This window comes from Panthera pardus, unplaced genomic scaffold (assembly GCF_024362965.1).
Source record: "Panthera pardus isolate Hobbes unplaced genomic scaffold, ASM2436296v1 HiC_scaffold_26, whole genome shotgun sequence".
Taxonomy (NCBI): Eukaryota; Metazoa; Chordata; class Mammalia; order Carnivora; family Felidae; genus Panthera; species Panthera pardus.
The window spans coordinates 18,355,168-18,378,050 of record NW_026526832.1 but is presented as its reverse complement, the minus strand read 5'-3'; the positions used below and the strand labels follow the sequence as shown (position 1 = coordinate 18,378,050).

Genomic DNA, 22,883 nt, shown 5'->3' with positions numbered 1-22,883 from the left:
TCTCCTAGGGGCGGGATTCACTGTGGGGTGGCGTGGCCCGTCTGGGCTACTTGCACACTGCCAGGCTTGTGGTGCTGGGGATCTGGCGTATTAGCTGGGGTGGGTAGACAAGGTGCAAGGGGGCAGGAGGGCCGGCTTAGCTCGCTTCTCCTTAGGTGATCCACTTCAGGAGGGGCCCTGTGGCAGCGGGAGGGAGTCAGATCCGCTGCCGGAGGTTTGGCTCCGCAGAAGCACAGAGTTGGGTGTTTGCGCGGAGCGAGCAAGTTCCCTGGCAGGAACTGGTTCCCTTTGGGATTTTGGCTGGGGGATGGGCGAGGGAGATGGCGCTGGCGAGCGCCTTTGTTCCCCACCAAACTGAGCTCTGTCGTCGGGGGGCTCAGCAGCTCTCCCTCCCTTTGTCCTCCAGCCTTCCCGCTTTCTGAGCAGAGCTGTTCACTTATGACCTCCCAGATGCTAAGTCCCGCTTGCTGTCGGAACACACTCTGTCCGGCCCTTCCGCTTTTGCCAGCCAGACTCGGGGGCTCTGCTTGGCCGGCAGGCTGCCCCTCCACCCCGGCTCCCTCCCGCCAGTCCGTGGAGCGTGCACCGCCTCGCCGCCCTTCCTACCCTCTTCCGTGGGCCTCTCGTCTGCGCTTGGCTCCGGAGACTCCGTTCTGCTAATCCTCTGGCGGTTTTCTGGGTTATTTAGGCAGGTGTAGGTGGAATCTAAGTGATCAGCAGGATACGCGGTGAGCCCAGTGTCCTCCTACACCTCCATCTTCCTTTTTCCTCGCTCAGAATGTATTATTCTAAGTGAAATAAGTCAATAAGAGAAAGACAAATACCATATTATTTCATTCATGTGGAATTTAAGAAACAAAGAAGATGACCCTATGGGAAGGGGGGAAAGAGAAGAAACCACAAGAGACTCTTAACAATAGAGAACAAACTGAGGGTTGTTGGAGGGAGGTGGGTGGGAGATGGGCTGTATGAATGATGGATATTAAAGAGGGCACTTGTTGTGATGAGCACTGGGTGTTGTGTGTAAATGATGAATCAGTGAATTCTACAGAACAAATATGGTACTGTGTATTAACTAAAATTTTAAAAATAAAATTATGATCTGCTAATTCTAACATCTGGGTCATCTCATGGTCAGTCTCTGTCGATTATCTTTTCTCTTGAGAATGGATCACAAATTCCATTGTCTTCATATGGTGAGTAATTTGGGGGTATTTTTGACATTGTAATTGTTAAGTTATAGAGGCTCTGGATTCTGTTTTATAGTTTCCCTCCAAATGCTGAATTTGGGGTTGGTTATTTGTTTGTTTGAGACAGCAATAAACTTGGTTGGATAAAACTGTAACTCGTCTCCTGGGACACAGCTCAAACCTCAGCTTAGTACTTTTGTTCTTATCTGGGTCGCTGGAGCCTGACTTATGTGTGCACAGTTCAGAGGTTGACCAGAGATTTGGACAGAGTTTATATACAGAGTGTGTGGTTCTTCCTTTCTGACTCTCTTTTCCTGGATTCCTCCCCTCACTTTCCAAAGGCTATGGTTGTCTCAAACTCCATCCTTTGATTCTTCAGGCCAGAAGGACTGTAGGTTTTCTATCATTTTATCTGCCCTGTATGAACCTACTATGGCAGCATTTAATACAGTAACCTTCAGGTTAAAAGCCATAAAAAAAAGGAAAGTCATCCTGTGCATTCATTTTTACAAGTATTGACTCCTCTCCAGAAACCCCATGTTGTTGTTCACTCTCTAGGGCCTTCAGGTAGTTGTGTTTTTTTATGTTTTGTTTTGTTTTGTTTTAATGTTCATCATTATTATCTGCAGGAGTTTGTCTAATTGAAGCTTACTGAGCTACCCTGGAACCAGAACTGTTAGTATTTTTGTTTCAGACACATCAAGTTTGAGGTGTCCATTAGACATCCAAGTGGAAGTGTTCACTAGCCAGTTGAATATGCACCCGGAGTTCTGGGGAGAAATAATTTAACATTTGACAGGATATAGATGGTGCATAGTCATGGGAGTGGATAAATCATGATACAAGTATACTTGTACAAGAGAAGAAGCCCAGAACCAAACCCAGTTATACTCCAGTATGCATGGTGAGGAAGAATTAGCAAAGCAGATCAAGAAAAAGTGGACAGTGAGGGGCAAAAACAAAAACTGAAAACCAACCAAACAAAAAAACCCAAGAGAGTGTTGTCTTGAAGTCCAATTGAAGAAAGTATTTCCAAAAAAGGACAAGTAGTTAACTGTATTAAATGCTGCCAAAGGTTAAGATAACAATTGAAAACTCACTACTGGACTTAGCAATATGAAGGTCACTGGTAAACCTGAGGATATTTTTGTTCAGGTGTTTGAGTCAGAACTCACTGAAATGAAGCAAAGAGTTGGAGTCCAGGAGCATGGAGAATTCTCTCCAGGAATTTTACCCTCAAAGAGGAAAGAAAAATGGGATTGCAGCTGGAGGGGGATATGAAGTGAAGAGAAGTTTTGACATTGGGAAAAATCACGCAATGTTGGCATGCTAAAGGCAGCATAGCTGAGAGGGAATAATTGGTGCGGGAAGAGAGAGAGAGGAGACAGGATCCTGTGCACAAGTGGAGAGTTGGCCCTAAATGGAATTATGAGCAGCTCACCCATAGCAGCTGGCGGCAAGTGGAGAAGCTTTTGCATATTGGATGTGATGAGGGTGAGGAGGGGACCATGAGGGGACCTAGCCTAGCACTGAAAAGAGGCAGCAGGCCAAAAAGAAATCCCTTTATTTCTTAAACCAGTTTGTATTGGATTTTTTGTGGCTCAGAACCAAAAACTTTTTAAATGATAAATATGTTTTTTATATATGTTTCAAAAATGAATTATCATAGAACAGAGTGCTGTTATTTATAAGAAATGACTACAAAGTAATAAAACTTCATTTTCATAGACCAGAAGTTCTGAGTCCAAATGGTTATTTGCTGGGCAGCTGGGTGGCTCAGCCGGTTGAGTGTCTGACTCTTGATATCGGCTCAGGTCATGATCTCACAGTTTGTGAGTTCTAGCCCCATGTTGGGCAATGCGCTGACAGTGTGGAGGCTGCTTGGGATTCTCTCTCTCCCTCTCTCTCTCTGCCCCTCCCTTGTTCAAGTACACGCATGCACACATGTGCTCTCTCTCTCAAAATAAACAAAAACTTTTTAAAAAACCCCCAAATTGGGTATTTGCCATTCTTTCAATTAGTTCTAGGGAACTATTCCAAAGAACATTGCCATAACTCAAAATATTTTTGGACACAGTTTTGCTTTGAATTGCTTTTATTTTTTTATTATTTTTTTAATGTTTATTTTTGAGTGAGAGAGAGTGTGAGTGGGGGAGAGGCAGAGAGAGAGGGAGACACAGAATCTGAAGCAGGCTCTGAGCTGTCAGCACAGAGCCCAATGTGGGGCTCAAACTCACAAGCCGTAAGGTCATGACCTGAGCTGAAGTCAGATGCTTAACCGACTGAGCCACCCAGGCGCCCCTTGAATTGCTTTTAAAATCTGAGTTACATGTTTTGAGTACCCTCAAAGACAACAAATCATGGTCTTTTGTTGGTGGATTTGATATTGGATATAGACAAAACTAGTTGGAGTTGAGTCTAGCAAATACCCATTTTAGGTCAAAACTTGTTCCAGAAGAAGTCCAATGTACTCCAGAGCCTGAGCATGGAAGAGAAAAGAGAGCTCATCCTTTGGAGTAAAACGGCATCCCTTGGATTCCTCTCGGTGAGCCTGACTGTTCAACCTCATGGAATATTTGCAGCAGAAACCATTCTGCTGATGTCAAGGAAAATAGTCTCTGTAAACTTCATTTCTGACATGAAGGAAGTTAAAATTTCTACCTGAGGATGTTTTTCAAAGTCTCAGCAGAGACACTGATAATCAGCTCAGATGTGTGTGAGGCAAGAGAGCCATGGAAGAGCCTCCTCACCTTACTTATCTTTCACAGCAAGCCTGCATGTTTAGATAGACTAAAGCCATAGCAACCATTTGTACTGCTAATTTTCCCCAAAACTTTGTATACTTCTGAAGAGACTACTCAGGCAGCATTGGGAAGTATGGGATGGGAATTAGACTGGGTCAGAAAATACAGGCTCAGTTTTGGCTCTTCTGTTTATCTGCCGTGCAACCTTGGATGAGAAACACGTCTGAGCCTCAACTTCCTCATCTGTAGACGCTACTAATTCATATTCATATTCATATTCATATTGTTATTGAGATTAAAAGATTAAAAGGGGAAAGGTTTACAAAAGTGCCTTGTCAAGGGTTGTAGTAGTAGTCACGTAGCCATAGTCAAAGGGTTGGTTGGGTGAGAAAGGGGAGGGAGGGAGACTTGTTGTTTTGCCCCCAGTGGGAAGGATCTACACCCTTTAGTTCTCTGAATTTTGTAATGTGCCCGTATATTACCTATTCCAAAACATAGAAAAAGGTAAGGGTTTTTGAAGAATTTGCTAATTTATTATCTGCATTCGACCACAAGACAAACCCATCCTAGGGTCAAGCTGCATGATCTCTACAGCATCCTGTTTTTCATGCCCATTCAGGGCACTCACTATAAATCAGAGTGGGTAAGAAATGGGCTTTTGACAGAACAAATTCCAATGCGAAAGACCAAAAGGTGTTGTGCCTAGCTCTGGTTTTGGTAAAATGAAGTCTAAAAGACTGCTACAGCACTCAGGTGAGCTACAAGAGGGTACAGCTGCCATACAAACACTGATGGCCAAGGCGTCTTCCAGAAGCTTCCTTCCAGAAGGGTAGGGGAAGCTACTCCTGGTAAGGCAGATTTGGCCTGCAGAACAGGGTTGCTCCCATTCTGACATAGTAGCTTTCAAACTTATTTTCCCACCAATTTTACATCATCATTCAGCACACACACCCCTGTGATATTTACACTCACACATTATTGAAACAAAACTTTAATGAGAGTTATTACTGATTAATTGTGATGAACTCTGATAGTTTTCTATCGTGTGTTTTTTTTTTTTTTTAATGCTAGCTACAACCAACCAAACTGATTATGTAACTCACTAGTGGGTTCTAACCAGTAATTTGGAAAACATATAAGCTAGTCAGCTTTGGTCTATCTGATTCTCACACAGTGGTGAGCTGTGTAAGGGTCCCGAGAAGTCTCAATAACAATTGATTACTCAACCTACCTATCAATTCCCATATATCTACATATACAAACTTCAGAATGCACTTATATAAATGTATACTTCATCCTCCTTGAGCTGCTGTCAAACACATGTACTTTTCTGCACACTGAGGGCCACAGAGCTGAGCTCCCCGCTTCATTCCTTGGTTCTCTGATCTTTCGCACTCACCGATCCAACTCAGTTCCTGTGGGAGGTCCCTGAAGTTAAAATATTTGAATCAAAGAATGCCAGGGGTGAAAGAGACCTTAAGAATCATTTAGTACAACCACCCCTTTGATGATTTTCAGTCTCTAGTCTCTGCTTACACTCCTCCAGAGGCAGAGAGCTCACTATTTACTGTGGCAACCTCTTCCTATGGCTTCTATTTCTTAGTTTTTGTGTCAAAATTAGTGAGTCAATACGTATTCTTGGAGTAATGCTTGGCATATAGTAAACACTGAAGATTTCTTACTAGTATTGTTAGTAATGGTTGTATTAGTGTTATTAACAGTAATAACTTATATCACCCCTTTTTACATGACTGCTCTTCATGTTTAAGGGAGAAAATCACATCTCCTGGGTCTTCTCTTTGTCTGCTAAACACCCCCAGTTCTATCAATCCTTCCTGCTGTAGTGTGGTTTCCTGACCCTTCCCATCTAGCTAACTGCCCTCTAGATGCAGGCAGGTCTCTAACGGGTTTGATGCTTCTCTGAAAATACCAGCCTTCAGAATTGGATACCAGACTCTGCATACGGGGCATCAGGGCAGAGAACAGAGACCCTCACCTCCCATGACCTGGAGCTTGGAGGCTAATAATGCTGCCCAAGGTTATTAATAGCCCACATCAGAGCAGGAAGAGAGACCTGTAAGCACAAATAATGGAGGAGCAGGAGGGGCGGCGTCCCTCTCTTCAGAGCGGATGCCTTGTAGGGAAATTAACAAGCTGCCATCCTGGGAGGACTCAGGCCTGCAGGAATGTGGCTAGCCCTCTAGGAAGAGCTGACTATCCAATGGCTGGATGAAGTGTCTCAGAATCAAGCAGCTACAGGGAGACAAGAGGGAGTAGAGGGGCTCTGACAAGCCTGGGCGGTCCATCTTCCAACTAAGCAACGAAGCATGTACTCGTGGGTCCCTGAGTGTTTTGAGATCCTCCACGTTTTCCAAAAAAGCCAGAAATGTGAACGTTTAAAATATAGAATCATCCCATTTTAAAATGTCAACTAATTCATTTTTTTTTTTTTTTTTTTCAAAATATTGTATGAGGGATCAGTGTCTAAGATAAGCCAGACCACTGTGACCCTTGGTTCTCCTTTTGGGCCCCTGTTCTCTACCTATAGCCCTGGGGAGCTGGAGCCTGTGGAGCCTGGCACTGGCCCACTGGCCTTTTACTCCAGTCTCTCCAGACAGTTCTTAAGTTACCGCTGCAGCCACGGCCAAATTCAGGAAGACAGCTATGTTATCTAAGCACCAGAGAGAGCCTGCCTAGTGCTTTCTGGGCAGGTGGAAAGAGCAGTTGAGCCTGCAGTATCTTGTGGAGGAAAGGCTTTGAGTGGAATCCAATCCCCCACCCCCTAAAGGAATGTTAGTATCTACCCACTTATTGGAGGAGGAAGAAATCAGATGTTCCTTGGCCTCTGGCTTCCTGGGTGACTTCATTCTCTCCTTCCAAAAGACTCTGCTTATCTCTTTGCAAAATAGTGAACCTATAAATGCTTTGTGTGTCTTCAGTTGTAAAACATCCACTGAGAAGGTAAAATGTAGTTGCTCATAAAATTTTAGACTCATTATGGGATCCACAGACTCAAACTTTTAGAACCACAAGGAAGCTTTTCAACAGCTAGCTGGCCAGATCAGGTAAACTGAGGCAGAGACTAATTTGCCTAGAGTCTTGCCCAGGTTCACTGGCTCCTCTTTTTCATATAATCCTCCCAGTGCCTTGGGAAAATGAACCGCAATGGCCCCTCACCCCAACCCAACCACCCACACGTTTACAACTGGCCAGATCAACTCACTTTAGAGACAGTATCGTATTTTAATGTGAAGTGGGAATTTGGGGATAATAAATAACGAGATAATAAACAATAAATAATTAAGAAGTTGAAAATTTTTCTGAAATTTAAAAAAAATTTGAGGTTACTTTATTTCAAAATATCAATGAAAATATTAATAAAGCCTCCATTTGTAAGCAATGCATGAAATCATGTGAGTCCCCAAAAGTTTTAAAAATTTGTCACAAGTTGCATAATTTGAAACCTCTGGCAAGCAAAGGGAATTGTCAAATGTTTATGCCAACTGTTTACCTATCAACTGTCATATAGTTGGTACAACGTTACCTACTAACAGAAACTACTACCATACATTGTCAGGATTGGTCTGAATTTACATGAGCTTTAAAATGTGCAGGTTTTGAAAATGCATCTTTTTTAATGTTTATTTATTTTTGAGAGAGAGAGAGAGAGAGAGAGAGTGAGAGGATCTGAAGCAGGATCTGTGCTGACAGCAGAGAGCCCAGTGTGGGGCTCAAACTCAAGAACTGTGAGCCCATGACCTGAGCCAAAGTCGGAGGCTTAACCGACTGAGTCACCCAGGTGCCCCTCAGAATGCATCTTTTACATAAAATGAACTGCCCCAAACTCCACTGAACAGGTTTTATTGTTCTCTCCATTGGACAGAGGCTGCTCTGGCCAGAGATCTCTTGGTGATGTGAGAGATATTGCTGGCTGCTTTCCCAACACAGCTATTCTGTCTTCCTACCTTGTGAATAGAATCTCAGTTTTGTTTAGATATTGATCAACAATATGCCCAAGGAAGGTGTTATCAGCCCTAGGAGGTGAGTCATGTTTGGTCTAGGTCAGTCGTGATAATTCTGTCTCCTTTGCCAGTGACTGGTTTAGGAGAGGTGATAATGTGACCCAGTTCTGCCTAGTGAGACCTAGTGAGAAAGTGTTGGCTGGACATCTTTGGGAAAGATTTCCTCTGACAAAAACAGAAAGACACACACACACCTGCATTTTCTTCCTACCTTTGGTCATTGTTATGTAAAAATGGGATGCTTAGAGATTAGCAGCAATTTTGTAACCATGAGGGAAGCAAAGAGAATCACTGAGAAGACCTACTATATGCCAGGCTGAAACATGTGTTTCATAGTAACAATAAAAGTGACAAAGGAAAAGAAGAATCTAGGCACATAGAGGTGAGGCATATTGAGCCAGACATCCCAGCAAGCCGAGACCTGGGATGATATCAGGCTCCCAACTCTTGACCCTTGGGCTCTTTCTCCTACACTAGATTGTGAAAGAAATAGGGGCAGAGGGCACTCAGAAGATGTGGGATGTGGGGGCCTCAGAATGTCCCATGCACACAGAGAGGTGTGTGTGGAACACTGCATGTGTCATGTGTCATGTGCCATAGGCCATAGCAAGTATGTTCTAGAGGAGACACAAGGGTACACTGCCCCACGGGTATGTACGGAGCTTTGTGATAATGTGAAACACCCCTTGGGAATTAGGTCATTCATCATTTCACTCCATCATTTTCACTCCATCATTTTTACTAATTTGCAAAATGCTGACTTTGGCCCATACCCTGTGCTGCTGCTTTGGGGGATGCAAAGAATCAGAACATAGGCATGTTGCCTTTTTGAAGCTTGCAGAAGCCTAGATAGGGAGGGGAATCATGCCTGCAAAGAGTTAGGAACCAAGACAGGACAGAGCAAATACCAGGTGAAGGGACCAGGCAGCCAGGGCTCAGGGATTTAGAGAGGGGAATGGTCCCTGGGACGTGGACAGTCAAAAAGGGCTTCAAGAAGGCAGAGGACAAGAAAATGAAGGAGTCAGATGATGGAGGTTTGGGGCCTGGAAGACAGGGAGAATGAAAGACAGAGTTTGGGTTGTCAGGAAAAGGAGACTTCATCTTACTTCTTCCCCACACCAATGGAAGAGGTTTAAATTCTAAGTCTTCATCTACATTCTAATCCATGGTTTCATTCATTTCAACCCATTTTTACTGAATGTGCTGGTACATACAGGCAATTTACAGCTACAAAGAGGCAAATCCCACAAGGAGCTCTGCCTCCATGTTAAGACAGACCTCTGATCAGCCAATGACTGGAGATAAGTGTTGTCACAGGGGTAGACACAGGGTGCCGCCATGCCTGGCCAGAGAAGGGACACGGCAAGATGGTTTTTCAGGGACACAGATTGAAATCGACCTTGGGGTTCTAGGGAGTCCTCTAGGCTTGGTGCGGGGACTGCTGGCCTGCTGATTAACTCACCCCCGACTCAACTTTCTATTACCATCCAGTTCCCTTGAACAAGAGCTCACCCTTGTCTCTTTGTGTGGATGACACCCTTGATCGGTCCAGTTATTTTGGTCTCTCATCCCAAGGAAGGAGGCTGAATGAGGAGAGACTCTGTTTCACCACCCTGAGCAGATTCTCTTTGCTTAGAGTTGTATGGATGTCTGTTAAGTAGACACCTATTGTCCTGGGGTAAGAAAGGGTGTGATAGGACAGTGTGGGTCTGTCCCCCTCACACATTCCTTTGTAGGCAGAGCTTGAAGTTTGCTGGGAGGAGGCAGGCAGTTGTTCAGTGGCCCCGTGCTGCCTTGGGAACCTGCCCCTGGCTCACTGAAGATCATCAACACTAATATCTCTAATGGATGGAGGTGGCTCCATGTGTGGGGAACAGGTGGGAGAGAATGTCAGGGACCTTGGGAAGGAAACGCTCGGAGTCTGGCATTCAGTTTGCAGAGTGTGAAGAGACGAGGCCATGTTGAGTGGTCAGGCTGGTGAGGTGGTATCCATCAGGGCACAGCTTCTTCTCTGGGCATTGTTGGAGGTCATCTCTGCTCAGCCAGGCCCATTTGTGCCTAACATCATTGTCTAAGATGGACAGGAGGAACCAGGAAGTGGCCAAAGTGGTCCACTGCACTGAGATAAGGTGTCGAACGAGAAGGTGAGCTGGTCCTGGGGTTTGAAGGCAGGTGCTGGCCTTAACTGGCTTCAGGGCATCTTTCACCACAGGAAAGTGTTTGTTCTTCTCAGGACAAGTCGTTACAGGTCTGTCAACAATTTCCATTTCCATTCAACAAATATCTTTTGTGTGAGACTCAAAGGGGTACAAAGGAGCTCTTGCTTTAGAGGAGTTTGCTGCCAATTTGGGTGCTGAGAGAGAAACCCAAAATGTTCAGGAGCCTCACAGGAGGATGAGAGCACAGCTGGTGGGAGGGGCCTGGAAACAAGCCGTATAGTGAGCATTTCTGAGAACCTGCCAGCAGCCAGGTGCCATGCTGAGCACTTCACATAGAGAATTTCATTTTATCGTCCCCTCCTTTTATAGATTGGGAAACAGGCTCAGAAGACATGAGGTAACTTGCCCAGGGACACAGAGCTGGAAAAAGGCCAAACAGAGATGAAGGTCAGATATCTCTGAGTCCAAAGTACATTCTCTTATGCATTTTGCTTGGCTGCCATGTGGGACAGATGGGTTTGAAATGAATCTGGAGGGTGGGAAGGAGCTTGTCAGATGGAGACTTGTCAGGAGGAAAGTGCAGCCTGAGGAAAGGTGCAGAGGCAGTGTGGTACCAGAAATGTGCTCAAAGGGCATCTTTGAGGATAAGGCCAGAGGGAAGGTTTAGGTATGCAGGGCCTGGGCCTGGGGCTGGTGCCCCTTCCAGAGGCCACAGGAACCACTGGTGGAGGGAAGAGGCCTGATGACAAAGAAAGGAAATGAGGACAGAGGAGGGAAGAAGCAAACCAAGACTGGAGGAAGGAGAACATTCTGGAGATGTGAGCTGGAGGCAGGAAGAAAGGGGAGGAGCTGCCCCTTCATGTGGGCAGTGGAGTTTCTTAGAGACGAGCCGCCCAGAGAAGCTTGTCCTGGCCTGAAGGTGCAGCCGGCAGACCTCAGGGAGGAGCCTGCAGCCCCCACCACCTCGGGGAGGAGAGAGGCAGGCCAGGAGTGGGGCCGAGGAGAAGAGGAAGAAGGGCCCGTGGATGGTCAAGGTGAGAAACGACTTTCTGTTGGGTTGGTCGGAGGGACGAAGAAGGGACAGGGTCTGGTGAGAACCACACCGTCAGTACTCAGAGGCTTCCCTCAGACCCAGTCCTGCCCATGATGTGTTGTGTCTGTGAGTCTGTGCTTCTTGGTCACAGCAGAAGTGACTCTGGGGAACAGGTTCCTACAGGATGATACCTGCTTTTGCTTGTCCTGTGTGGCACTGGATCTGCAGTGCTGGAGAACCACTGGGCCAGCACCCTTGACCCAGATGGGAGCAGCTATGCCCACACCACCCCATCTCCGGAATCCCCATCCCACCCGGTCAGGCCTGCCAGGCCAAGCCCTTATCCGTCCGCTCCTGGCTGACCTCCATGACTTAGCTCACACTCCTCCGGTTAGCACACTCAGCTTCTTACACACCCTTCTCTGCCTACTCCAAGCAGCTTTCCCTTGTGGGTCTGCTGCCTGCTCTTTCGCCTGATGGCTTAGTGTGCATCTGTGTAGTCCTTCCTCTCACTTAGAGTCTCTAGATTTCATTTTTTGTATATGTTCATCTTATGTCCCCACAGAGATGACAAGGTCTCTGAGGACAGGGATCACATCTTACATTTTCCCGTCTCTCGCATAACACCTGAAATTGGTTCACAGAAGGAATTTCCCTTCCCCCCGCACACAGACCCTGTGGCTCCAGGACTGTAGCCCCCAAACCGACCCAGAAGACATGGTCGAGCATGGGAGGGGAGTTGGGCACAGAGAGGCTGAAGCATGCCTCCACCTTGATGGTTCTCTGGAACAATTCTAAGCTGTGGGGACCGTGGTGCTGATCCAACCTCCTTACTCCACTGTCAGGCAAATGGCAGTCCCTGGGCGGGGCACAGGTGCCCAGAGTCCCTCAGAAACACCACTATGAGCAACAATGACCCTCTTTTGCTACAACTCAGTTTTCCAGGCCTCAGACCCCACCGTCTGTAGCGTTCCCCATTTTGGAAACGTCTCTCTCCCAGACCCAAACCTACTTCTCTGGCCAGTCTTTCCTTATCTCCTTTGCAGATGTTTTTCCTCTCTAGCCCTCAGAGTGCCTCAGGATGCAGTCACCTGGTTTTTTCTCCCTCTCCTCCCCCCTTCCTTGGCAGACGAAGCCACCGGCCACAGGAAGGACCACTTCTGATTCCTGCAGAGCTCTGGCTCCCCGTTCTCTTCTGAGTTTCCCAACCACCTAATTTCCTGCCTCTTGGGTGCCTCTTGCGCGTGTGTCCTAAAGGCACCTCACGCTCAGTACATCCAGACCTGAATTTGTGACTTCCCTCAGCGCTCTTCCCCAAACCCTGTCCCTGCCCAGTGATCCCTGCTCAGCACATCATCTGCCGTCCAGGCCCGGGGAAGGGCCCAGGCTGGAAACCCAGCACCGCCTCTCCTCCCTTCTTACACACAAGCCATCAGTTTTACCCTGAGCACCTCTTTACCCACATCTCTGCACCTCCCACCACTGCCAGCCTGCTTCAAGTCCCCTCCACCTCCCGCTCAGAGGGACTGGGCTCCCAGCTCCCTCCCTTTTCTCCCTGCCATCCATTCTCCAAAGAGCATCAGTCACCTTTTTAAAACAGTAAGTAGATCCTTTCACACACCTCCCCTCCTCCCAATCCCTTAAAACACTTTATTGGCTTCTGGTTTCTCTTAGGACAAAGGCCCAGATGCTACCAAGGCCTACCTCTCCCACCTACATCTGCCTTCACTCTGCACTGTGGCCACCCGGCCTTTCCCTTCCTGGATTTCCCCCGAGATCCTGCCAACCACAGAGCCTTGAAACAAGCCTGGGAGAGGGCATCTCGTCACCTGTCTCCATACTGTCATTTCACATTCATTTGTGAAACCAATGCCCCCTGCCTGCCTAGAATATAAGCTTCTTGAGGTCAGGGGCCTCACCTGGCATGTAGATGTAGCTCAGGAAATATGTGCTGACCCTTGGGGCTTACTCGGGGATAACACTCCTGGGTTCCGGTCACCATGCTATGCAGGGCGGATGCGTGTTGTCCCTGTGATAGGCAAGGTGTGAGCCCCTGGACCCAGCATCCAGGGCAGTGGAGGCAGAGTGAAGGCCCGGAGCACAAGGCTCCAGGGAGGTTCTGGTTACAGGGGAAGAAGATGATGGCCTAGGGACTTGGCCTTGAATTAAGGGAAAAAAAATATTTCCTACCAGTATGAGAAAGGAAGAGGGAAAGTCTGCGTGGAGCCCTTATTACAAGGTGGGTGGCCCTTAGTTCTCTCTAAATCGTGTCACACATTGGAGACTCAGTCACATCTTCCTTCAAGACACCCGCCTACTAGGACAATTACAGGGAGCCTTGGGGCCTTTCAGCGGGTGGGGACTTACTGGCAGAAGAGGCTGAGAGGGGCTACAGGAGAGAGGCTCAGCATGGCCAGGGCAGGGAGGGGAAAGGTCTCCAGGTGCTGTTGGTGCAGAGGCCCTTGGGCTGGACGGGTTCCTAGGCGGCACACTGCGTGGGGTCTGGTACCTGGAAGGTTTGCGGGGCCGGTCCGGCGCTTTTGTGACACCCGATTTTAAACTCTTCAAATGTGACAGGGAAAAATGTTCAGATCACTCAAGCTGGGCTGCGGCATGGAACCACAAGAGATAAAGATAAGGCCCAGGTTTGACACCTGGAGGAAGCTCAGTTCGTGTTCATGTTCGCTGAAGCGCAGGCTGCTAACCCAAGTTAGCAGGTGAAAACCCAGGGAGAACGCTTTGCTGAGCGAGCGAGCAGGGACACATGACATCAGGGGAAAGTACCTTCATTTTCTCTTGTGAGCCCCCGCAAACATTTCTCTGGATCCATTTTTCCCTGCAGGGAAACTCAGGCAAGCACCGCTCACCGTTCTGGCCATTGTCTTGTGATAAATACCTTGCCAGTGGGATCTCAGAACTCCAAGCTCCTTTTCCTCCAAAGTGTCTCCCTCACAGAGTCAGGCAGGGGAAGTTGCAGGTGCAGAGGAAAACAAGCTAGTTCTCCCGCGTCCATCCCCTGCGTGCCTAGGACGGCGAGCCTGCTCCTGGGTGGAGGTCAGAGCGGGGAAGGGCTGAGGGCAGGGAAGGGCCTGCCTGACGTTTCACAGCCGTGTGTGGCATTAGCCCGAAGCCCGAAGGTCCGGCTGACTGCAGAGCCAGGTCCCCTTGTGGGGGAGTCTGTGGTCACTTTAGAGCGTCTCTTGTCACTGAGGCTCTTTTATATGTGGTTTCCTGACATTGGGCCAGGTCTCCTGGCCGGTCACGCAGGATCTCTGTGGCGCCACCAGTCCTCACCTCATCCCTTCGTGGTCCTCTTCCGTGGGGTCCAAAGCCTGCGCGATATTGTGATTTATAAGAAACACAGATTTAGTCTTCATCTCCCTTCCTGGCACAGGGCTCCTAAAGCCCTTGGAATTCCCTAAGTGTGGTGAGGGATTAAGGGTTATCTTTTGTTATGTTAACGAGGTGAGTTTTGGAGAGCCCCTAGGTCCCCTTAGGCTGGGGGCTGGTTGCCATGGGAAACCGATCACGTGATCAGAGGGTTGGCACTTTCACTTCCCGCCGGCCCGCCCCACCTCTCGGGACCGGAGAAGGGCTGGAAACTGAGTTCAGTTACCAACGACCAATGACTTAATCAATCGTGTCTGTATCCTGAAGCCTCCGTAAAAATGCAAAAGGATGGGGGTCTGGAGAGCTTCCAGGTTGGTGAGAACATGGCAATTTGGGGAAAGTGGTGTGCCCAGAGGGCATGGAAGTTCCGCACCCTCTTCCCTCTGGCTGTTCCTCTGCTTGGTGTGGGAACGCCCCTGCCCCACACCGGGTGTCAGAAGTGTGCGATAGGCAGAATCAAGGAGACACTGGGAGAAGTGAGGTTTTCCAACATCCTGGAAACACACCTCTCCCAGGCACCTCGCTCACACTGAGGCTTTTCAGGGGTTACATACCACTTCTTGTGCTCCTCAAATCCAGGAGACACCTGTCAAATTCTTTGAGGCCCCCTACCCCCGGGATGGGAAGTGGGGGTGATGCACAACCCAGAGATGACTGCCCTTCCGGGAAAGCCTGGCGATGTGACCGTCAATCTCCGGAGGGCCTGGAGGTGGGGCACGGGCTGATAGTGGCACGATTGATTTCAGACTCTTTCTCAAACGGCAGAGGTGGTCCCCAAGTTAGGAAGTGGCATGTTTGGCACCTGCTCAGTTATTCTTGGCTATTGGGGGCTCTGCCCAAATGTCAAGACATATGGAAGAGTCCCAGGTATCCTCCTATTCCAGGAACGTCATAACAGGCAGGGATGTATAAAAACGTTGAGGCAGGAGGTAAGGAAAGTAGAGTCCAGAGCAAGAGGCACAAGCTCTTTCTCTCTCTCTACTCCTCCTCCCACTCACTCGCACACTCTCTCTTTCTCTCCAAATAAATACATAAACTTAGAACAAGATCAATAAATGGGGCACTTGGGTGGCTCAATCGGTTGAGCATGCGACTTCGGCTCAGGTCATGATCTCTCGGTGAGTTCCAGCGCCCCCCCCCCCCCTCCCGCCTTACCCCCTCACCACCACCCGCCCCTCGGGCTCTGTGCTAACAGCTCAGAGTCTGGAGCCTGCTTCAGACTCTGTGTCTCCCTCTCTCTCTGCCCCTTCCCTGTTTATGTGCTTTCTTTCTCTCTCTCTCTCTCACTTTCTCTCTCTCTCAAAAATAAACATATAAATAAAAATAAATAAATAAATAAATAAATAAATAAATAAAAGATTGAGAGAAATGTGTGGGTTATAGTCTCATCACAGATCATCAGGAACATGGTGGGATGAACCACTGGCCTTTGTGGGCCCTTGATGGTCCCCAAGCCTCATTCCTCACCAGTGTGGGTGACGGCATTCCAGAGGGGAGTGCCTCAGCCTCCGCCATGGAGATGCCCCTGAGATCCAGATGACCAGGGCGAGGCTGAGCTGGGGGCTTCGCAGGGACCCGTCCTGGGATGTGGACAGTGTGTTAGCTGTAGATGTTCCTCAGGCAAAATGGAATGGCCACGCACGTTTCCAGAAAATCCAGAACTGCTGGCCACTGGCGTGCTTTGGAGCATCAGACCTGTCTCAGGTAGGGAAAGTCCTTCAGGCGCAAAATATTCACTCTTTTAGAGGAGATATAGTCCGTTAATTGACTAGTAAGAAAGAAACACTCTCAGGGCGCCTGGATGGCTCAGTCAGCTAAGCGTCCGACTTCAGCTCAGGTCATGATCTCACAGTCCATGAGTTCGAGCCCCGCGTCTGGCTCTGTGCCGACAGCTCAGAGCCTGGAGCCTGCTTTGGATTCTGTGTCTCCCTCTCTCTCTGCCCTTCCCCTGCTCATGCTCTGTCTCTCTCTATATATAATAAACATAAAAAAAATTTTTTTAATCAATACAAATAAAATAAAATTTTTAAAAAGATAAATAAAACTGTAATGATAAAGATAATGACCCCTTGGACCACCAAGCCTCATGTAGTACTGATATAACTTGGTATGACTTTTAAAATATCCTTATAGGCCTTTTCCTCTATATTTAATACATATCCACACTCACCTACATGTGCGTATATGGTTTCCCATAGGAAACCCATATCGTATTTTGTTGGTTATTTTTGTTTATTCTTTTTAGAAGAAAGATCTCTCACTGTACATAACTTTGGGCTCCTCACTTTCTTCACTCAACATTATACCTTGAAAAGCTCGGTTGAGGGGCGCCTGGGTGGCGCAGTCGGTTAAGCGTCCGACTTCAGCCAGGTCACAATCTCGCGGTCCGTGAGTTCGAGCCCCACGTCAGGCTCTGGGCTGATGGCTCGGAGCCTGGAGCCTGTTTCCGATCCTGTGTCTCCCTCTCTCTCTGACCCTCCCCCGTTCATGCTCTGTCTCTCTCTGTCCCAAAAATAAATAAAAACGTTGAAAAAAAAAAAGAAAAGCTCGGTTGGTAGGTGTGGGTCACCCCATCCTTTCCATTACTCTGTCGTATTCGGTAGTGTGGCCGTACCACACCTTTTTCAGCCGTGCCCTTACTGATGGACGATTTTAAATTTCCAGTACTTTCACAAGGGACACATTGTTGAAAAGACCGGAATGCTGCAGGATCTACCTGGCAGGTGTCAGTACTCAAGAGGGCCTAGGGACAATCGAGGCAGTGAGGACAGCTCGCATTAGCTGTCAGGATCCCTGGGTTTGACCACAGTCATGTCTCTGAGCGAACCCACCTCCTCCCTCCTTTCTGTTTCCCCTCGTCGAAAACAAAAGGGGTGAGAAGCCAGTAGTTCTCAACCCTGGTTGCTCAGCTGAATCACCTCCTCAATAAGACAAACAAAAGATAGACAACAGTGAAAACAGTGCCTGGGCCCCACTCCTAGTTCTTCTGATTCCATCGGTCTGGGACAGGGCTCTTCCACCTGTTTATTTATTATTTCAGGAGGGGGGTGGGGTACATTTGTGGGGGCGTGCCTGCGAGGGGGAAGGGCAGAGAGAGAGAAAGAATCCCGGGCAGGCTCTGAACTGTCAGCATGGGCCCGACTTGACCCACGAATCACTTGACCCACGAATCATGGGTTCATGACCTGAGCCGGAATCGAGAGTCAGAGGCTTAACCAACTGAGCCACCCACACACACCCTCCCCCATCTGTCATTTTTTTTATAAAGAGCCCCGGGACATTCCGATAGGGAGCAATGGTTGAGAACCATTGTTCTCAACTGCAGTGTGCACACAAAACTGATCCAGGCTGTCTGGGCCAGCCTGCAATTCCACCTTTCTAACAAGCTCCCAGGTGACTCCACTGTTGCTAGCCTGTGTTTTGAGTAGTAGCTCCTCACGTTCTCTTTCAATTCTTTAAAAAAAAAAAATGTTTTTTTACATTTATTTATTTTTGAGAGACAGAGACAGAGCACAAGTGGGGGAGAAGCAGAGAGAGGAGGAGACACAGAATCCAAGGCAGGCTCCAGGGTCTGAGTTGTCAGCACAGAGCCCAACATGGGGCTCAAACTCACAAACCATGAGATCATGACCTGAGCCGAAGTCAGACACTTAATCAACTGAGCCACCCAGGCACTCCTTGTTGTCTTTCAATTCTAATGTCCCTTTTGACCCCCCTATTTCCATGCTAACCTTCAGCCAACTAGTGCTCAACTGAGGTCGGTCTGAGAGGGTGCCTGGAAACTCAGGTGCAAAGCAGCCCGGTACGCCAGGGCCGTGCAGGGCCGCTGGGGAGGTCCGGGGGCATCGTCCCAGCCCAGAGTGCCTTGAGCCCAGATGCCAGCAGGCAGAGGGCTGGCCGGGCCTCTGAGGTTCAGCCTCAGAGCAGGCGCTCCTGTGTAATTTCGTAATTTCAGCAACAGTTGGCCCAGGGTGATTCCAACGGGAGGCTGCAGTTTCCACGTCTGCCTCCAGACCTTTTCCAGGTTTGAGCCAAGCCTTGAGGAATTTAGGGCAGGAAGCTGTCACCTGGGAACATGCCTGCCTCTAGGCAACTGAATTAGATCGGAGGAAGGGCATTTCCTCTAACAAGACAGGGTAGATAAGCTCAGTCTTTTTTCTTTTTTCCAGTGTCCCTGCTGTTTACAGTATTTACAGGCATCTTGATCAACAGGGGGGGTTAATTAGAATTAGGAGCACCTAATTGTTTTATCTGCAAAGTCACGCATTTTTAAAATTACGTTTTATGTTGTTTCTATTCCAAAGTCCTTTTACTTATTTTTTAATTTAATTTATTATTATTTTTTATGAATATAATTTGTCAAAGTGGCTTATGTACGACAACCACTGCTCATCCCAACGAGTGCCCTCCTCAGTGCCCATCACCCATTTTCCCTCTCCCCCTCCATCCACTCTTAGTTTGTTCTCTGTATTTAATAGTCTCTTGTGGTTTGCCTCCCTCCCTCCCTCCGTGTTTGTATCTATTTTTTCCCATTTCCTTCCCCCTTTTAAAATATTCAGCTGTGTGTTTTAATTTAGACAGTGGGGCTATCGCCCAGTCTGCTTTTGTTTGCAAACCAGGTCTCTGATTTCAGGTTTAATCTATTTACAGAATAAGATGAGAGGACGTGGCTCTGAAAGGGACTCCTGAACCTTGTTGAAAGGTCATTTCCTGTCTCTAAAATCTCCTTTCGATTCATTTTTTCTCTGCTTAGAAGACCAAATTGCGACCCAATAATTTTTATGTTATTTAATTTTTTAAATAGACTTTATTTTGTAGAGCAGGTTTAGGTTCACAGCAAAACTGAGAGGAAAACAGTTTCCCTTCCCCCCTACCCCACCCTCACACAAGGCTTCCTTACCATCAACATCCCCCACCAGAGTGATACATCTGTTCCAGTCCAAGAGCCTGCACAGACACATCACGATCACCCCGAGTCCACAATTTTCATTAGGACTCACTCTTGGTGTACATTCTGGGGTTTTGACAGATGGATAATGACATGTATCCACCATTATAGTAGCACTGCCCTAAAAACCCTCTGTGTTCTGCCTATTCATCCCTCCCTTCCCCCTCCCCCCTGGCAACCACTGATCTTTTTACTGTATCCATAGTTTTGCCTTTTCCAGAATGTCATGCAGTTGTAATCATACAGCTCACAGCCTTTTCAGATCGGCATCTTTCACTTCGTGATGCACATTTGAGTTTCCTCTATGTCTTTTCCTGGCTCGCGAGCTTCTTTGTTTTTAGCGCTGTATGATATTCCAGTGTCTGGATGGACCACAATTTATTTCTCCATCCACCTACTGAAGGACATCTTGATTGCTTCCAAGTTTTAGCAGTTATGAATAAAGCTGCTATAAACAACCATGTACAGGTTTTTGTGTGGACTTAAGTTTTCAACTCTTTTGGGTAAATACCAAGGGGTGTGATTGTAGGTATGTCTGGTAAGAATATGTTTAGTTTTGCAAGAAACTGTCTTTCAAGTGGCTGCGCCATTTTGCATTTCCACCGGCAACGTAGGAGACCTGCTGCTGTTCTACATCGTCACCAGCATTTGGTGTCGTCAGTGTCCTGGATCTTGGCCGTTCTGATACGTGTGTAGTTTTAGTTTTCGTTTCCTTAATAACATGAGGGTGAGCATCTTTTCATATGCTTATTTGCCATCCACGTATTTTCTTTGGTGAGGTATCTGCTCAGATCTTTTGCCCATTTTTTGATCAGGTTGTTCATTTTCCTACTGCTGAGTTTTACGAGTTCTTTATATATTTTGGATAATGGTCCCACACCAAACATGTCTTTTGTAAATATTTTCTCCCTGACTCTGGCTTGTCTTCTCCTGCTCTTGATTTCAGATCTATTTTTACAGGGAAGGTCCCAGAAGTTGCCTTTAGTAAACTCCGACCTATTTTCTGGGCCCCCCTGAGGCTTGCTGGTTTCATGTGCCTGTGGGATCCCTCAAGTTTGACCCTGGATCAGTCTATTCAGCTTTTCTCATTGATAATTTAGCATTTGATCTCCGTACCAACATGTCAATTCATTGGCAGAGATTTGGAAGTCCTGGATTATAAGGTCCCTGGCAGATTCTGAATTCTTCAGTAAAGAGGTGTCTCTCTTAATCAGGATTTGGGGACATTTCAGACAATAGCTCTTAGTTCTGCTGAGACCAGGGTTTAAACTCTATGGTTAAAGGCATTTGTGATTCTCAATTAGGATGAGATTTTTAAAGGAAACTAATGTTTTGGAGTGTCGGGGGGCTTGTTAAGAAATGGCAAGGGATCCAGGCAAGAGGATGGACGAAGTGGAGGGGATTGAGGTCAGAACCATGTGGAAGTGGAGGGGAGGGTATGTTAAAGAGTAGGAGGTGCTAGAAGGTGGGGGTTTAATGAGGGAGGCAGTTTTATCCCAGAAAGCTTTCTACTTGGTCATCAAATTCCTTATTTAGACTTGAAAGAAAAAATTCTTTACAGAACCGGCATTTTAGTATTCTGTTTAGAAACATCAGGGTGCCAATCACAAAAGGGTGCTCATTGGGCCTGAGGAATTTTATTCTGCTTTTGTTCTAAGGCACCTCTCAAATGAGCAGTTCTACTTAAATTAAGTGTTCCTCCAAGTGTCCACTGCAGGACCAAATCATCTTTGGTGGAGTTCTGCCATTGGGAGAAGCATAGGGGTTATAGCAGGAATGGGGGTGCCTGTAGGAAGCAGTTTTTCCCAGAGAGGGACACGGGTTAGATAGAGAAAATTCTCGGTGACTGTCAGGTGAAAGTTACAGTCAGTAGAAACTGTTCATACAACCTGTGTCTTGGGCCCCTAACCTAATGGACCAGAGAGCTGGTAAGACATCATTTCTGGAGAGGGAGAATGCCCTCTCTGAGTCAAAGCCAAGCTCTCAGGACAAATGGCCAGGATGAGAGGACACCCTCATCCAGTTTTATTGGTGACCTACAGCATAGTTTGTCCTCAGAGACTGATGGCCTGGGGAGAACAGTCAGGTCTCCAGTCTGTGAGGCCGGCTTCAACAGCCAGCTTATAGGAACGGTGCCCGTGTTCCACTCTGTGATTCTCCTCCTCCTGACGAAGCAACACTTAAGGACATAGGACAAAACAAAGGGACAGGCAGAAGCAAGTCACCAAGGACACAACCCTCAAAGGGAACATTAACCAAACATAAATACCCAGGATTTGACAAATGAATGAAACAATCAAGGGGCTCACTGGCAACAGAGCAGACTTGAGGTCCAGCGCAGACCTCAGGGTCCATGGGCAGTGAGGTTACAGAGGCCTCGGTGAGCACCACACCTGGCCAAGGGCCAAGGGCCCCAGCAACAAGCAGGTCAGCCTATATCTGAGCCGCAGCACCAAGATCACAGCCAAAATTCAAACAGGACCAGAGATAAAATTAGCCAAGGCTGTTTATTTATAAACTCACAGCCACAAGGGGACCATCTGTAATCACTTACATTTCAGCAGGGGTTCAAAGGTATCAGAAAGGAGAGTAAGTTTTAGAGAGGAAAAAAAAAAAAAGGAAATACTGACAGTCACTGACTGGCAAGTACGCAGTTTGCTAGTGTGTGTTAGTGGGGGGAGGGGGCGATTTTTGGAAACGGGAGGTTTTAATCGACCTTCAAGTACATTTGGCAGTCCTTGATTGGTTTGCTATCCATAATTTATAAGACTTGATGTTTGTTTGTTTGTTTGTTTTAGGAGGACTATTTTAAGAGATTTCTTAACTCTTAAGGTGCATAGGAGGATATCTGGGCCAAGCAGAGGTTAAGCAGGGCCCCCTTCCTTTACAGCAATGTGTTGTTCTTGGTCCCAAGAGTGCAGTTCTTGAGATAGTTTCCTACTGTGTCCAAAGCCATTATGTTAAGGACCATGCAGGTTACAAAGAGAATGAAGCGTGGGTGATACCCTCTCCAGCAAAAGAGACAGCTCCATCTGGCCAGTTTGGGGATACCAGACAAGAAGAAGTAAGTGGTGTAGCAGAGCTTCAGAGAGGGCAGGAGTGGTTCACCTACTATGAGGTAGGACTTGATTCTGTTCACTGGGGGCCCTGGAGGAGTGACTGGAGCAAGGCTGGACATTGTCATCCATGCAGCAATTGATGAGCACCTGCTGGTGTCAGGCCCTGTGCTAAATGCTGGGGACACAGCAGGGAACCATTTGGTTCTTACCATCTTAGAGCTCATGGTTGGACAGACAGGATAGACTTAGCACACTTGTAATTGCTTGTTCAGAGTATTGGAGGACAAGCACGGGAGGCCAGGGGAGCATGAGACAGGGTCTTACATTGGCTGGGTTTG

At 47.4% G+C, this 22,883-nt stretch overlaps 1 protein-coding gene across 1 annotated transcript in view; it reads left to right on the top strand.

Moving 5' to 3' along the window:
• Window positions 1-10,648: 10,648 nt before the first annotated feature.
• PLB1 (phospholipase B1) overlaps window positions 10,649-22,883 on the top strand; it is a 143,067-nt gene continuing 130,832 nt past the window's right edge. The window contains 1 exon segment of the mRNA XM_053891038.1: window positions 10,649-11,149. The gene's annotated coding sequence lies outside the window, so the exon portion shown is untranslated.